Source organism: Oryctolagus cuniculus, chromosome 12 (assembly GCF_964237555.1).
Source record: "Oryctolagus cuniculus chromosome 12, mOryCun1.1, whole genome shotgun sequence".
In the NCBI taxonomy this organism is placed as follows: Eukaryota; Metazoa; Chordata; class Mammalia; order Lagomorpha; family Leporidae; genus Oryctolagus; species Oryctolagus cuniculus.
The window spans coordinates 59,109,125-59,126,113 of NC_091443.1; positions in this window are offsets into that span (position 1 = coordinate 59,109,125).

The following is a 16,989-nucleotide window of genomic DNA, read 5'->3' on the forward strand; positions in this document are numbered from 1 at the left end:
CTTAGGAACAGTGAGTAGGATTAAGGGGAGGATTAGTGGAGGATTAAGTTTGTTATCATAAAGTAAATAGAAAGTTATATCACCACAAATATCAAAGACAAATAAGAAAGGAAGGAGAAGAGAAGGTGTGAATGAGGGAGTGCAGGGTGGGAAGTATCATTACATTCTTGAAACTGTATAAATGGAAGGATGGTGCTGTGGCGCAGTGGGTTAAGCTCTGTCCTACAGTACCAGCATGCCATATGAGCACCATTTCAAGTCCTGGCTGCTTCACTTCTGATCCATCTCCCATCTGGCATAATGGCAGAGGATGGCCCAAGTCCTGCACCCATGTGGAAGACCTGGGAAAAGGCTTCGGGCACCTGGCTCCTTCCTGGTCCAGTTCAGGTTGTTGTGATCATTTGGGAAGTGAACCAGAGAATGATAGATCTCTCTATCTCTGCCTTTCCTCCTCTCTCTGTAATTATGACTTTCAAATAAATAAGTAAATCATAAAAAATTATATATATGAAATCTATGAAGTTTGTTCCCTTTATATAAAAAAGGAAAAAAAGAAAAAAAATCATAAGGTATACCAAAAAAGGACTGTATAGGGGCCCAGAGCTGTGGCGCAGCGGGTTAATGCCCTGGCTTGAAGCACAGGCATCCCATAAGGATGCTGCTCCACTTCTGATGCAGCTCTCTGCTATGGCCTGGGAAAGCAGTAGAAGATGGCCAGAGTCCTTGGGCTCCTGCACCCATGTGGGAAACTGGGAGGAAGCTCCTGGCCCTGGCTTTGGATCAGCACAGTTCTAGCCATTGTAGCCAGCTGGGGAGTGAGCCAGCAGATGGAAGACCTCTTCTCTCTCTCTCTCTCTCTGCCTCTCCTCTCTCTGTGTAACTCTGACTTTCAAATAAATAAATCTTTAAAAAAGATTTCAGAAAAAAAGAATTCAGAAAAAATAAAGCAACAAACACAGTTCCTGAAAGATTGGATGGCACATGTAATAGACAAAGACCTAATTTTTTTTAACTTTTATTTAATGAATATAAATTTCCAAAGTACGACTCATGGATTACAATGGCTTCCCCCCAACACTGTCCCTCCCACCCACAACCCTCCCCTCTCCCACTCCCTCTCCCCTTCCAATCACATCAAGATTCATTTTCAATTATCTTAATATACAGAAGTTCAGCTTAGTATACATTAAGTAACGATTTCAACAGTTTGCTCCCACACAGAAACATAAAGTGAAAAATAATAGATGATTTTTTTAAATGATGATGAAATCAGATCAGACCTATTGTCATGTTTAATCCCAGTGAGAGTCAAGTTGGGAATTGATAATTTCTTTCTTTTTTTTTTTTTTTTTACAGAAGATCAGTTTAGTATGCATTAAGTAAAGATTTCAACAGTTTGCACCCCCATAAAAACACAAAGTGAAATATATTGTTTGAGTACTCGTTATAGCATTAAATCTCAATGTACAACACATTAAGGAAAGAGATCCTACATGAGGAGTAAGTGCACAGTGACTCCTGTTGTTGACTTTACAAATTGACACTCCTGTCTATGGCATCAGTAATCTCCCTATGCTCCAGTCATGAGTTTCCAAGGCTATGGAAGCCCTCTGAGTTCTCCGACTCTTATCTTGTTTAAACAAGGTCATAGTCAAAGTGGAGGTTCTCTCCTCCCTTCAGAGAAAGGTACCTCCTTCTTTGAAGACCTGTTCTTTCCACTGGGATCTCACTCACAGAGATCTTTTTGCCAGTGTCTTGGCTTTCCATGCCTGAAATACTCTCATGGGCTTTTCAGCCAGATCCGAATGCCTTTAGGGCTGATTCTGAGGCCAGAGTGCTATTTAGGACATCTGCCATTCTATGAGTCTGCTGAGTATCTCACATCCCATGTTGGATCACTCTCCCCTTTATTTATTCTATCGGTTAGTGTTAGCAGGTACTAGACTTGTTTATGTGCTCCCTTTGACTCTTAGTCCTTTCATTATGATCAATTGTGAACTGAAATTGATCACTTGGAATAGTGAGATGGCATTGGTACATGCCACCTTGATGGGATTGAATTGGAATCCCCAGGTATGTTTCTAACTCTACCATTTGGGGCAAGTCAGCTTGAGCATGTCCCAAATTATACATCTCTTCCCTCTCTTATTCTCACTCTTATGTTTAACAGGGATCACATTTCAGTTAATTTTCAACACTTAAGAATAACTGTGTGATAATTACAGAATTAAACCAGTCATATTAAGTAGAACAGACAAAAAAATACTAAGAGGGATAATGTATTAAGTTGTTCATTAACAGTCAGGGCTATGCTGATCAAGTCACCGTTTCTCATAGTGTCCATTTCACTTCAACAGGTTTCCTTTTTGGTGTTCAGTCAGTTGTCACCGATCAGGGAGAACATATGGTATTTGTCCCTTTGGGACTCGCTTATTTCACTCAGCATGATGTGTTTCAGATTCCTCCATTTTGTTGCAAATGACTGGATTTCGTTGTGTCTTACTGCAGTATAGTATTCTAAAGAATACATATCCCATAATTTCTTTATCCAGTCTACCGTTGATGGGCATTTAGGTTGGTTCCAGGTCTTGGCTATTGTGAATTGTGCTGTGATAAACATTAGGGTGCAGACCGCTTTTTTGTTTGCCAATTTAAATTCCTTTGGGTAAATTCCAAGGAGTGGGATGGCTGGGTCGAACGGTAGGGTTATATTCAGGTTTCTGAGGAATCTCCAGACTGACTTCCATAGTGGCTTGACCAGTTTGCATTCCCACCAACAGTGGGTTAGTGTCCCTTTTTCCCCACATCCTCGCCAGCATCTGTTGTTGGTAGATTTCTGAATGTGAGCCATTCTAACCGGGGTGAGGTGAAACCTCATTGTGGTTTTGATTTGCATTTCCCTGATTGCTAGTGATCCTGAACATTTTTACATGTGCCTGTTGGCCATTTGGATCTCCTCTTTTGAAAAATGTCTATTAAGGTCTTTGGCCCATCTCCTAAGTGGGTTGTTGGTTTTGTTTGTGGAGTTTCTTGATCTCTTTGTAGATTCTGGTTATTAACCCTTTATCTGTTGCATAGTTTGCAAATATTTTTCCCATGCTGTCGGTTGTCTCTTCACTCTCCTGACTGTTTCTTTTGCAGTACAGAAACTTCTCAATTTGATGCAATCCCAATAGTTGATTTTGGCTTTGACTGCCTGTGCCTCTCAGGTCTTTTCCAGAAATTCTTTGCCTGTGCCAATATCTTGAAGGGTTTCTTCAATGTTCTCTAATAACTTGATGGTGTCAGGATGTAGATTTAGGTCTTTAATCCACGTTGAGTGGATTTTTGTGTAAGGTGTAAGGTAGGGGTCTTGCTTCATGCTTCTGCATGTGGAAATCCAGTTTTCCCAGCACCATTTATTGAATAGACTGTCCTTGCTCCAGGAATTGGTTTTAGATCCTTGGTCAAATATAAGTTGGCTGTAGATGTTTGGGTTGATTTCTGGTGTTTCTATTCTGTTCCATTGGTCTATCCATCTGTTTCTGTACCAGTACCATGCTGTTTTGATTACAACTGCCCTGTAGTATGTCCTGAAATCTGGTATTGTGATGCCTCCGGCTTTGTTTTTGTTGTACAAGATTGCTTTAGCTATTTGAGGTCTCTTGTGCCTCCATATGAATTTCAGCATCATTTTTTCCAGATCTGAGAAGAATGTCTTTGGTATCTTGATTGGGATTGCATTGAATCTATAAATTGCTTTTGGGAGAATGGACATTTTGATGATGTTGATTCTTCCAATCCATGAGCATGGAAGATTTTTCCATTTTTTGGTATCCTCTTCTATTTCTTCCTTTAAGATTTTGTAATTCTCATCGTAGAGATCTTTAACGTCCTTGGTTAAGTTTATTCCATGGTATTTGATTGTTTTTGTAGCTATTGTGAATGGGATTGATCTTAGCAGTTCTTTCTCAGTCATGGCATTGCATGTGTATACAAAGGCTGTTGATTTTTGTGCATTGATTTTATACCCTGCCACTTTGCCAATCTCCTCTATGAGTTCCAATAGTCTCTTAGTAGAGTTCTTTGGATCCTCTAAGTAAAGAATCATATCGTCTGCAAAGAGGGATAGTTTGACTTCTTCCTTCTCAATTTGTATTCCTTTGATTTCTTTTTCTTGTCTGATGGCTCTGGCTAAAACTTCCAGAACTATGTTAAATAGCAGTGGTGAGAGTGGGCATCCCTGCCTGGTGCCAGATTTCAGTGGAAATGCTTCCAACTTTTCCCCATTCAATAGGATGCTGGCTGTGGGTTTTTTATATATTGCTTTGGTTATATTGAGGAATGTTCCTTCCAAACCCAGTTTGCTTAGAGTTTTCATCATGAACGGGTGTTGTATTTTATCAAATGCTTTCTCGGCATCTATTGAGAGAATCATATGGTTTTTCTTCTGCAGTCTGTTAATGTGGTGTATCACATTGATTGATTTGCGAATGTTGAACCATCCCTGCATACCAGGGATGAATCCCACTTGGTCTGGGTGGATGATTTTCCTGATGTTTGTTGTACTCTATTGGCCAGAATTTTATTGAGGATTTTTGCATCTATGTTCATCAGGGATATTGGTCTGTAATTCTCTTTCAGTGCTGCATCTTTTTCCGGCTTAGGAATTAAGGTGATGCTGGCTTCATGGAAAGAATTTGGGAGGATCCCTCTTCTTCAATTGTTCTGAATAGTTTGAGAAGAATTGGAGTTAGTTCTTCTTTAAATGTCTGGTAGAATTCAGCAGTGAATCCATCTGGTCCTGGGCTTTTCTTTGTTGGGAGGGCCTTTATTACTGTTTCAATTTCTGTTTCAGTTATGGGTCTATTTAGGTTGTCAGTGTCTTCCTGGTTCAATTTTGGTAGATTGCATGTGTCCAGGAATCTATCCATTTCTGATAGATTTTCCTGTTTGCTGGCATACAGGTCCTTGTAGTAATTTCTGATGATTCTTTTTATTTCTGTGGTGTCTGTTGTTACATTTCCTTTTTCATCTCTGATTTTATTGATTTGGGTCTTTTCTCTTCTTTTTTTAGTTAGTTGGGCCAATGGGGTGTCAATTTTCTTTATTTTTTCAAAAAACCAGCTTCTCGCTTGGCTGATTTTTTGTAGTTTTTTTTTTTTTTTTTTTTTGGATTCAATCCTGTTAATTTCTTCTCTGGTTTTAATTATTTCTCTTCTCCTACTAGATTTGGGTTTGGTTTGCTGCAGTTTTTCTAGGTCCTTGAGGTGCGCTGAAAGCTCATTTATTTGGTACCTTTCCAATTTCTTGATATAGGCATCTATTGCTATAAATTTGCCTCTCAATACTGCTTTTGCTGTATCCCATAAGTTTTGATATGTTGTGTTGTTGTCTTCATTTACTTCCAGAAAGTTTTTGATTTCTCTTTTGATTTCTTGAATGACCCAGTGTTCATTCAGGAGCATGTTGTTCAGTCTCCATGTGTTTGCATACTTTCTGGGGTTTCCTGAGTTGCTAATTTCCAGCTTCATTCCGCTGTGATCTGAAAAGCTGCATGGTATGATTCTAATTCTTTTAAATTTGCTGAGACTTGCTTTATGACCTAGTATGTGATCAATCCTAGAGAAGGTTCCATGCACTGCTGAGAAGAATGTGAAGTCTGTAGATGTAGGGTTGAAAGTTCTGTAGATATCTGTTAGATCCATTTGGGCAATAGTGTCAATTAAATCTGTTTCCTTGTTGATCTTCTGTCCGGATGATCTGTCTATTTCTGAGAGTGGAGTATTGAAGTCCCCCAGTACTATTGTATTGGAATCTAAATCTCCCTTTAAGTCCCTTAACATATCTTTTAAATAGACTGGTGCCCTGTAATTAGGTGCATATACATTTATAATAGTTACATCTTCCTGTTGAATTGAACCCTTAATCATTATATAGTGTCCCTCTTTGTCTCTCTTAACAGTTTTTGTATTAAAGTTTATTTTGTCTGATATTAATATGGCTACACCTGCTTCTTTTTTTTTGTTTCTGTTGGCATGGAATATCTTTTTCCAGCCTTTCACTTTCAGTCTGCATGCCTCTTTGTTAGAGAGATGTGTTTCTTGTAGGCAACAAATAGTTGGGTTGTGTTCTTTGAGCCAGTCAGCCAAACGGTATCTTTTAACTGAAGAATTCAGACCATTAATGTTCAATGTGACTATTGATACGTAGTGACTTTGCCCTGCCATTTTCCCGGAAATATTTTCTAGTATATGCTTTGAGCTTCCCATGCTCTTTTACTGGTAGGTGTTCTTCCTTTCCCTTCTTTCATATTGATGGTCGTGTTTTTGTGTTTCTGAGTGTAGTACATCTTTAAGTATCTTTTGCAGGGCCAGACGAGTGGCCACAAAGTCTTTCAATTTCTGTTTGCTATGAAAGGTCTTTATTTCACCTTCATTCACAAATGAGAGCTTGGCAGGATATAATATTCTGGGCTGGCAATTTTTCTCTCTTAGCACCTGTGCTATGTCTCGCCATTCCCTCCTAGCCTGTAGTGTTTCTGATGAGAAGTCTGCTGTGAGTCCGATTGGAGATCCTCTGAGAGTAATCTGATGTTTCTCTCTTGCACATTTTAGGATCTTTTCTTTATGTTTCACTGTGGTAAGTTTAATTACCACGTGTCGTGGTGAGGATCTCTTTTGGTCATGTTTATTGGGGGTTCTATGAGCTTCCTGTATTAGGATGTCTCTGTCCTTCTCCAAACCTGGAAAGTTCTCTGCTAGTATCTCACTAAAAAGGCCTTCTAATCCTTTCTCTCTCTCCATGCCTTCAGGAACTCCTAGAACTCGAATGTTGGGTTTTTTAATAGTATCCTGTAGATTCCCAACAATATTTTTTAGATTTCTAATTTCCTCTTCTTTTCTTTGGTTTGACTGTATGTTTTCCTGTGCTCTATCTTCTAAGTCCGATATTCTCTCTTCTGCTTCACCCATTCTGTTTTTAAGGCTTTCTAATGTGTTTGTCATTTGATCTATCGAGCTCTTCATTTCATTTTGATTTCTCTTCACTATCACACTTTCCTGTTCTACTAGTTTCTGAGTTTCATTTTGATTCTTCCTTAAAATTTCATTTTCACGAGAGAGATTTTCAATCCTGTCCAATAAGGATTTCTGTAGTTCAAGGATTTGCTTTTGAAAACTTCTAAATGTTCTTATCATAAATTTTTTGAAATCCGTATCTTGCATTTCTTCTATCTCATCATCTTCATAATCTTGGTTTGGGGTGTTTTGCTTATTTGGAGGCATCATAGTGTCATTGTTGATCTTGTTCCCTCGATTTCTGTGTTTGTTGCTTGGCATAGTTAATTCTTCTTTCGTCACTGTGCTTTTTTTTTTTTTTTTATACTATGTCCGTGTTAAGTGGACTGCCTGCTGTTGGAGGAGCCTTGGAGGCTTGAGATGGGTGCAGCCTGAGAGCTCTGCTTGGTTCTTCCTGGTTAAGGGTGTGCAAAGGTGACACCCTCAGGTTATGTGTGGTAAATCTCTCTCTTTTTATTTATTTATTTATTTTATTCAGGGGGTAAGTAACACCGCACGGCACGGCTGTGCAGAATTGATGGTATTTAGCTTCCAGTCTCTGGATTCTACCCAAAGAGTCTGTGTAGGCTCCTCTGGACTCCCACTGGGTTGCCTAGGCTACTGAATTGTAGTGACTCAGTTCCTTAGCTCTCCCCTGTTGATATGTAAATCCAGAGAGGGGGCCTGCTCTTTGTCTCTTGCGAATTCTTCAAGCCTTGCAGCCTTGCAACTTTTGCAAGGTTAGGGGAAAGAGAAACCCCCAAGCTTTTTTTTTTTTCCTTCTTTCCGGTAGTGAGTTTGCTGCACTTTCCGGCCCCCCTCTAGATTCTGACCCCCGTTTTCCCGCCAATGTCTCGGGTTATTGAGCTCACCTCCCCTTCCAGCACCGATGTGTGGACTCGGAGCCCTGGACATCGCAACTCTCCCCGCTGTTGTCTGTGTGACATGCATTCCCCTTCTTGCACTGGCGCGCAGACCCTGCGGCTTCTGCGGCACCCGGGGCTCCCGCAGCTCGGCTTCCGCGCGGTGGGCGACCTTGTTCTCCCAGTAGGTCCTCCGATTCACAGCTACTCGATCCAGGAGAGTTTCCTCTGCAATATTTTTCTGGTTCTTTTTTCTGAGGCTACCGTAACTCCCCTTTTATTAAACTAAATTTTCCCAGACTATCGGTGCGTGCCCTCACTATTCCGCCATCTTGGCTCTGCCCCCTAGACAAAGACTTTAAAGCAACTGTCTTAAAGATACCCAAAGAACTAAAGAAAGATGTAAAAGAAAATAAACAATAAATGAATTGAAACACCATTAAAGAAGTAAAAATAAAACTAATTGTAAATTATGATACCAAAAAGTATAATAACTGAAATGAAAAATTTATTAGAGGGATTAAAATACAGATTTAAGTAAACAGAAGAAACAATGAATGAACTTGAAGATAAAACAATGGAAATTATTTAGCCTTTTGGAGAGAAAGAAACAAAAAATAAATTGAAGTAAATAGTGCCTAAGGGAATTATGAAACATAATGAAGCAGACCAAAATATCAGATGGAGAACAGAGAAAGAAGAGAGCAGAGAGTATCTGAAGAAAAGATGCCTGAAAATTTCCCCACTTTAATGAAAGACATGAATTTAAATACCTAATAATTTCAACAAACTCTAAATAAGGTAAACTCAGAGACCCACATCAAGACACATTATAATCTTATTTTTGAAACACAAGTCAGAGGGACTCTTGAAAGCAACAAAAATAGCAAAATATCATATATCCAAAGATCTTCAATGAGATTCTCAGATTTCACATTGCTCCTGGGATGGGGCTATTCTCCCCATGGATGGAAAGATTAACAGGGAAAAGAGTGGACCCCCTGCACTTCATGACCATGGAAATACTGTGAAAGTGAAATAGGCCAGGAAACTGAGAAGTGCATGGGTGTGACTGGATTTTTGTGCAGTCACTGGGTCTGATTCCAGAAGCTCAGAACTCCCTGAGTGCTGGGGAGGATCATCAAGGATGGCTCCATGCTCACAAAATGGAGTACACAGATCCTCTGTGAGATTGTGTGCCTGAGTAGGTAGCCTGCACGGGTGAAATCACTGTAGGCAGTAGTTTCACCTTGGCACAGAGAAGGGCTGATACTGTCAACACATGAGTCAGCTTGATCATCCCTTCCCCATTAATGTTAATAAAGGAGATCTACCATGCTCACTTGGGTGTCACTCTAGACTCCTGCCCCACCAAAAAAAGCTGATGAGAGTTCCCTGGCCCCACTCAGCAAAAAATCTGGATATTTACTAAAGACAGAGGCATTCCAATAAGCCATAAAAGCACATGTCCAAGAACAAAGCCTTCAAAGGAGATACCAAGTGTTTCCCTAGATGTGTAAAACTAAATATTAAATACAAAAAGCATGAAGAAGAAAGATACTACTACTACCCGAAAGAAATACAATAATACTTCAATATTTTTTTAACTTTTATTTAATGAATATAAATTTCCAAAGTACAGAATATTGTTTACAATGGCTTCCCCCCCATAACGTCCCTCCCACCCGCAACCCTCCGCTTTCCCACTCCCTCTCCCCTTCCATTCACATCAAGATACATTTTCAGTTCTCTTTATATACAGAAGATCAGTTTAGCATACATTAAGTAAAAATTTCAACAGTTTGCTCCTACACAGAAACATAAAGTGAAAAATACTGTTTGAATAGTAGTTATAGCATTAGATCTCAATGTACAGCACACTAAGGACAAAGATCCTACATGAGGAGTAAGTGCACAGTGACTCCTGTTGTTGACTTAACAAATTGACACTCTTGTTTATGGCATTAGTAATCACCCTAGGCACTTGTCATGAGTTGCCAAGGCTATGGAAGCCCCCTGAGTTCACTGACTCTGATAATTTTTAGACAAGGCCATGGTCAAAGTGGAAGTTCTCTCCTCCCTTCAGAGAAAGGTACCTCCTTCTTTGATGACCCATTCTTTCCACTGGGATCTCACTCGTGGAGATCTTTCATTTAGTTTTTATTTTTTTCCCCCAGAGTGTCTTGGCTTTCCATGCCTGAAATACTCTAATGGGCATTTCAGCCGGATCCGCATGCCTTAAGGGCTGATTATGAGGCCAGAGTGCTGTTAGGACATTTGCCATTCTAACAGTGACTTGATCAGCTCTTGTCCTGACGGTTGATGTACAATGTAATACTTTATCCATTTTAGTATTTTTTTTTGTTCTAGTACCATTGGTTGAACTCTGTAATTAACACACAATTATTCTTAGGTGTTTAAATTTTAACTGAAAAGTGATCCCTGTTAGGAATTTGGAAAACATTATGTTGAGTGAAATAAGCCAATCCCAAAGGGACAAATACCACTTGTTCTCCTTGATAGGTGACAACTAACTGAGCACCAAAAAGGAAACCTGTTAAAGTGAAATGAACACTATGAGAAACGGTGACTTGATCAGCCCTCACCCTGACTGTTGATGAGCAGCTTAATATGTTAACCCTCTTAGTATTTTTTTTGTTTGTTCTACTTAATACTTTTGGTTGAATACTGCAATCAATACACAATTCTTCTTAAGTGCTGAAACTTAACTGAAAAGTGATCGCTGTTAAATATAAGAGTGGGAATAAGAGAGGGAAGAGATGTGCAATTCGGGACATGCTCAAGCTGACTTACCTCAAACAGTAGAGTTAGAAACTTACCAGGGGATTCCAATTCAATCCCATCGAGGTGGCATGTACCAATGCCATCTCACTAGTCCCAGTGATCAATTTCTGTTCACAATTGATCGTAATGATAGGACTAAGAACCAAAGGGATCACATAAACAAGAATAGTGTCTGCAAATACTAGCTGATAGAATCAAAAAGGGAGAGAATGATCCAACATGGGAAATGAGATACACAGCAGACCCATAGAATAATACTTCAATATTATACTGCAAAGATGAGGAAATAGATGAATTGTCTGAATAGGGATTGAAAACAATGATTGTAGGATTACTCAAAAAAAAAAAAAAAAAACAAAGAAGCAATCACATAAGTTAAAGAAATCCACACATTACATGGACAAGAAATTTGGCTGGATGATAGAGACATTAAGGAAAAATCAAACAAATATTAGAAATGAAGAATTAAATATGTCAAAGAAAAAAGAACAGTGGAAAGCCTTAACAACAGATATGGTGAGGCAGAAAATAAGGATATATAAGCTAGAAGATAAATGTTTGGAAATATATCAGACAAAAAGACAAAAAAATTAGAAAAACTGAAAACAGTGTTTCAGCTGTAGTGGATATTATTAAATAACGAAGTATATGTGTCTTTGGAATTCCTGAATGAATAGAAAAACAAAGTGGCTTATAAGACTTATTCTGTGAAATAATAGTAGAAAATTTCCCTAACTTGAGGAAAGATAATGGACATCGAAGTACAAAAAGTACACAGAATGCCAGACAGAAAAGATAAAGAAAGATCTTTACTACAAGAGATTACAAACTTTCAAAGGAAAATATCTTAAAAAGATCCTAAAATGTGCAAGATAGAATTGCCAGATTTAAAGGAACCATGATTAAACTGATAGCAGATCTTTTGTCAGAAACCCTAGAGGTGAGAAGAGAAGGGAGATATAGTAGAAGTCCTAAAAGAAAAAAATCTGTCAATCCAGAATACTGTGCCCAGCAAAACTCTCACTTATAAATGAAGGTTAATTAAAGAACATCAAAAACAAACAGATTTGAAAGAATGTCACCACACAGCCAGCCTTACAATTAATAATTAAGGATTTGTCTCAACAGAGACAGAGAAAGATAACCAACATCAGAAAAGGCTGTGAAGACAGAAAACCTCCTAGTAAAAGTAAAAAGGAGATTCAAAGCAAACACTAAAAATATTGCTGGAAAAATTACAGGATCAAATCATTATTTACCAATAATGATTTTGAATGTAAATGGCCTAAATTCTCTAATTAAAAGACAGAGACTGGCTGAGTGAATTAAAAAAAAAAAAACGATTCTTGGGGCCGGCACTGTGGTGCAGTGGGATATAGACCCAGACTGCAGGGCTGGCATCCCATATGGGCACTTGTTCAAGTTCTGGGTGCTCCATTTCTGACCCCACTCCCTGCTCTGGCATGGGAAAGCAGTAGAAGATGCCCCAAGTCCTTGGGCCCCTGAACTTGCTTGGGAGACCCGGAAGAAGCTCCTGCTCCTGGCTTCGGATCTGCTCAGCTCTGGCCACAGCAGTCATGTGGGGACTGAAACAGTTGATGGAAGACATTTCTCTCTCTCTGGCTCTACCTCTTTCTGTCGCTGTGTCTTTCAAATAAATAAACCTTAAAAAAAAAAGTAAGACTCTTGTATTTACTGACTACAAGAAACAACCTCATGAACAAAGATACACAGACATAGTTAAAGCCTGGAAAAAGATATTCCATGCAAACAGAAATAAAAAATGTATAGGAGAAACCATCCAAATATCAGACAAAATATTCTTTAATACAAAAACAGTTTTTAAAGACAAATAATGTCATTATATAATGATTAAGGAATCAATTCTACAAGAAGATATGACTATCATAAATCTATATGCACCCAAAGTTAAGAAATCTGGCTATTTAAAACAATTATTATTGGATCTAAAGACAGACATATGCTCCAATACAAAAATAATGGATGATTTCAACATTCTACTTTGATCAATGAACAGATCAACCAGCTAATCTATCTCAACCAAACAGACCTAAATGATACCTTCAGAACATTTCATCCCACAGCCAGAGAATATAGATCTTTGATAAGTTCATGGAATTTTTCTCTAGGAAGGATCAGGCCATAAAACAAGTTTCAAGAAACAACAACAAAAAAACTGAAATAATACAATTTATTTTTTATGACAATAAACTGGAATTTAGCAACTTAAGATACTCTAGGGGCTGGCGCCATGGCTGTCTTGGTTAATCCTCCACTTGCAGTGCCAGCATCCCATATGGGCGCCAGATTCTAGTCCCGGTTGCTCTCTCTGCTGTGGCCTGGGAAGACAGTGGAGGATGGCCCAGGTGCTTGGGCCCCTGTACTCGCATGGGAGACAAGGAGGAAGCACCTGGCTCCTGGCTTTGGATCAGCGCATCCCCAGCCATAGCTGCCATTTGAGGAGTGAACCAACAGAAGGAAGACCTTTCTGTCTCTCTCACTGTCTATAATTCTACCTGTCAAATAAATAGAAAAATAAATAAAGATACTCTAGAAAATATGCAAACACATGAAGACTGAACAACATGCTCCTAAATGAACAGTGGGTCATAGAAGAAATGAAAAGGTAAATTAAAAAATTCTAGACATGAATGAAGAGGACAACACAATGTATAAAAACTTACAGGGTACATACAGCAAAAGCAGTGTTACAAGAAAAGCTTATAGGAACTGGTGAATACATCAAGAAATTGGAAAGACATCAAATAAATGATCTTATAGTACATCTGAAAGACCTAGAAAAATAAGAACAAGCCAAACCCAAAATTAGAGGGAGGAAATAAGAATTAGAGAATAAAAATTAAAATTAAAAAATGCAAAACATCAGTAAAATGAATAGCAGATTTTGAAAATAACAAAAGTAATAAACCATCTGCTCCACTATCTATAAAAAGGAAGACCAAAATTAATAAAATTGGAGATAATAAAGGAGATGCTACAACAGATACCACAGAAATAAAAAGAGTCAGCATGGATTGCTTCAAACACTCTATGCCAAAAAATTGAAAAAACTTGAAGAAATAAATTTCTGGACACCCACAATTTACCAGAATTTGATTCATGAAGACATAAAAAACACAAGTAGACCAAAAACTAAGATGAAGTTTGAATCAGTAAAAAAGACTTTCTCAAGAAAGAAAAGCCAGAAGTGGATGGTTTCACTGCTGAATTCTACCAAATTTTAAAGAAGTAATCCCACTTCTTAAGCTATTCAAAAAACAATGGAAAAGAAGAGAATCCTCCCAAACTCCTGCTATGAAGTTAGTATCACCCTAATTCCAAAATCAGAAAAAGATACAAAGAAAAGAGAATCATAGACCTATATTTCTGATGAACATGGATGCAAATCCTCAACAATATGGGCTAATCAAATCCAACAACACATCAGAAAGATCTCCACCCAGATGATATAGGACTCATCCCAGCAATGAGGATTCAACATATGCAAATCAATAAACATGATATATCACATTAAGAAATTAAAATAATAATATAGTTTTTATTTTTCAATAGATGCAGATAAAGCATTTGATAAAATGCAAAATCTTTTCATGATAAAAACTTTAGGCAAATTGGGTATGGAAGTAACATACCTAAGAACAATCACAGCAATATATGACAAATATAAAGCCAGAATAGAATGGGGAAAAAACTGGAAGAATTTCCATTAAGATGTGGAAACAGACTTTCACCATTGCTATCAATAGAGTCCCAGAAGTTTTAGCCAGAGTCATTAGACAAGAAAAAGAAATCAAAGGGATATAAACTGGAAAGGAAGAAGTCAGATGACATGATTACATAGGATAACCAAAGTCTCCACTTGGAGATGATTAGAACTCATCACAGAGGTTAGCAAAATTGCAGGATATGAAAACAATATAGAAAAATCAACAGTATTTTTATATAGAAAAAAATGCCATGAGTGAAAAAGAACTTGTAAGATCAGTCTTTTTCACAATATCTAGAAAAAAAAAATTAAGTACCTTAGGATAAATTTAACCAAGGACATGAAAGACTTTCCTTAATGTTTTATAATTTTCATTGTAAAGAGATAGAAGAAGATACCAAATTAATAAAATCTTCCATGCTTGTGGATTGGAAAAATTAATATCATAAAAATGTCAATACTATCCAAAGCAATTTTCATATTCAGTGTGATCCCAATAATAATACCACAGACATTCTTCTCAGATTGAGAAAAAAAAGACCCTTAAATTTATTTGAAAACACAAGTGACTCAGAGTAGCCAAAGAGATATTAAACAATAAAAAAAAGCTGGAGCCATCACAATAGCAGATATCAAGATATACTGCACGGCAGTTATAATCAAAACAGCCTGCTACTGGCACAAAAAATAGACATGTGGAAAAATGGGACAGATTAGAAACCTCATAAATAAATCTACTCATCTATAACCAACTAATCTTTGATAAACTAAAATCTCTCCTTGGAGAAAGGATAGTCTCTTCAACAAATGGTGTTGGGAAAATTGAATCTCCACATGCAGAAATATGAAACAAACTTTCTACCTTACACCCTATACAAAAATCAACTCACAATGGATCAAGGACCTAAATCTCTAAACTGATACCATCAAATTAATAGAGGAAAACATGGGGGAAATACTTCAAAACATGGGCATAGGCAAAGTCTTCTTGGATAAGACTCCAGAAACACAGACAATAAAAGCAAAAATAAGACAACTAGGATTATATTAAGCTCAGAAGCTACTGTACAGAAAAGGAAACAAAGAGGCAACTGACAGAATAAGAGAAAATATCTGCAAACTATACATCTAATTAAAGATTAACATCCAGGGGCCGGCGCTGTGGCTCACTTGGTTAATCCTCCGCCTGTGGCACCGGCATCCCATATAGGCAACCAATTCTAGTCCTGGTTGCCCCTCTTCCAGTCCAGCTCTCTGTTATGGCCTAGGAGGGCAGTGGAGGATGGCCCAGGTACTTGGGCCCCTGCCCCTGCCTGGGAGACCAGGAAGAAGCACTGGCTCCTGGCTTCAGACCAGCGCAGTTCTAGCCATAGTGGCCATTTGGGGGGTGAACTAATGAAAGGAAGACCTTTCTGTCTTTCTCTCTCACTGTCTATAACTCTCTACCTGTCAAATAAATTAAAAAAGATTAATGTCCAAAATTCATAAGGAGCTCAAGAAACTCAACAAAAACAGAACAATAATTGATCATTAATGAATGGGCAAAGGACAAGAGCAGCCATTTTTCAAAGGATGAAATACAGAGCACCTAAAAGGTAACCTATAGAAGTGAAACTGACACTATGAGAAGCAATTACTTGAACAGCCCTTATCTTGACTGTTGAGGAACAGCTTATTATTTCCTATTTCATTTTTTATTAATTATTCTTTTCTACTTAATACCATTGGTTGAACCTTTTACTTAACCTAGAATTGATCATAGGTGTTAAGCCAATTGAAAATAGATCCCAGTTAAAAATAAGAGTGGGAATGAGAGAGGGAGGAGCTGTACAGTTCAGCACATATTCCCATAAACTTACCCCTAAGGGTAAAACTTAAAACTTACCATAGGACTCCAAATCCCTTTAAGTTGGGTGGTACTGAGCCCATTTTACGTGATAAAGTGATATTAAGTGTGGAATTGATCACATAGATAAGATTGTCAAAGAGATCACATAAATAAGACCAAGTGTCTGGTAATAACAATAGAATTAAAAGGAAGGAATGATCCAACATGGGTAGCAGTCCCTACAGCAGACTCTAGAATGATAAACACCCTAAATAACACTCTGACCTCAGAATCAGTCCCTGAGGCATTCAGATCTGGCTGAAAAGCCCACGAGAGCCATCAAAGAAGGATGTACTTTTCTCTGAAGGGAGGCAAGAACTTCTACTTTGCATATGATCCTGTCTAAATACTGACAGAGTTTGTGGACTCAAAAGGCTTCTATAGCCTTGGCAGCTCATATCAAGAGCCTTGGGTGGTCACTAATGTTAAAAATGAGTGTTAATTGTTAATTCAACAACAGGAGTCACTGTGCATTTACTCCCAATGTAGGAACTCTGTCCTTAATGAGTTATGCTATGAGAAATAACTGTAAAACTTGCTCTCAATTTGTACTTTATACCTGTGTGTGTGTTTGTGTGTATGAGTGGGTGGGTATGAAATGTTAAAATCTTTACTTAGTATAGAGTTAGTCTTCCATATATAAAGTAA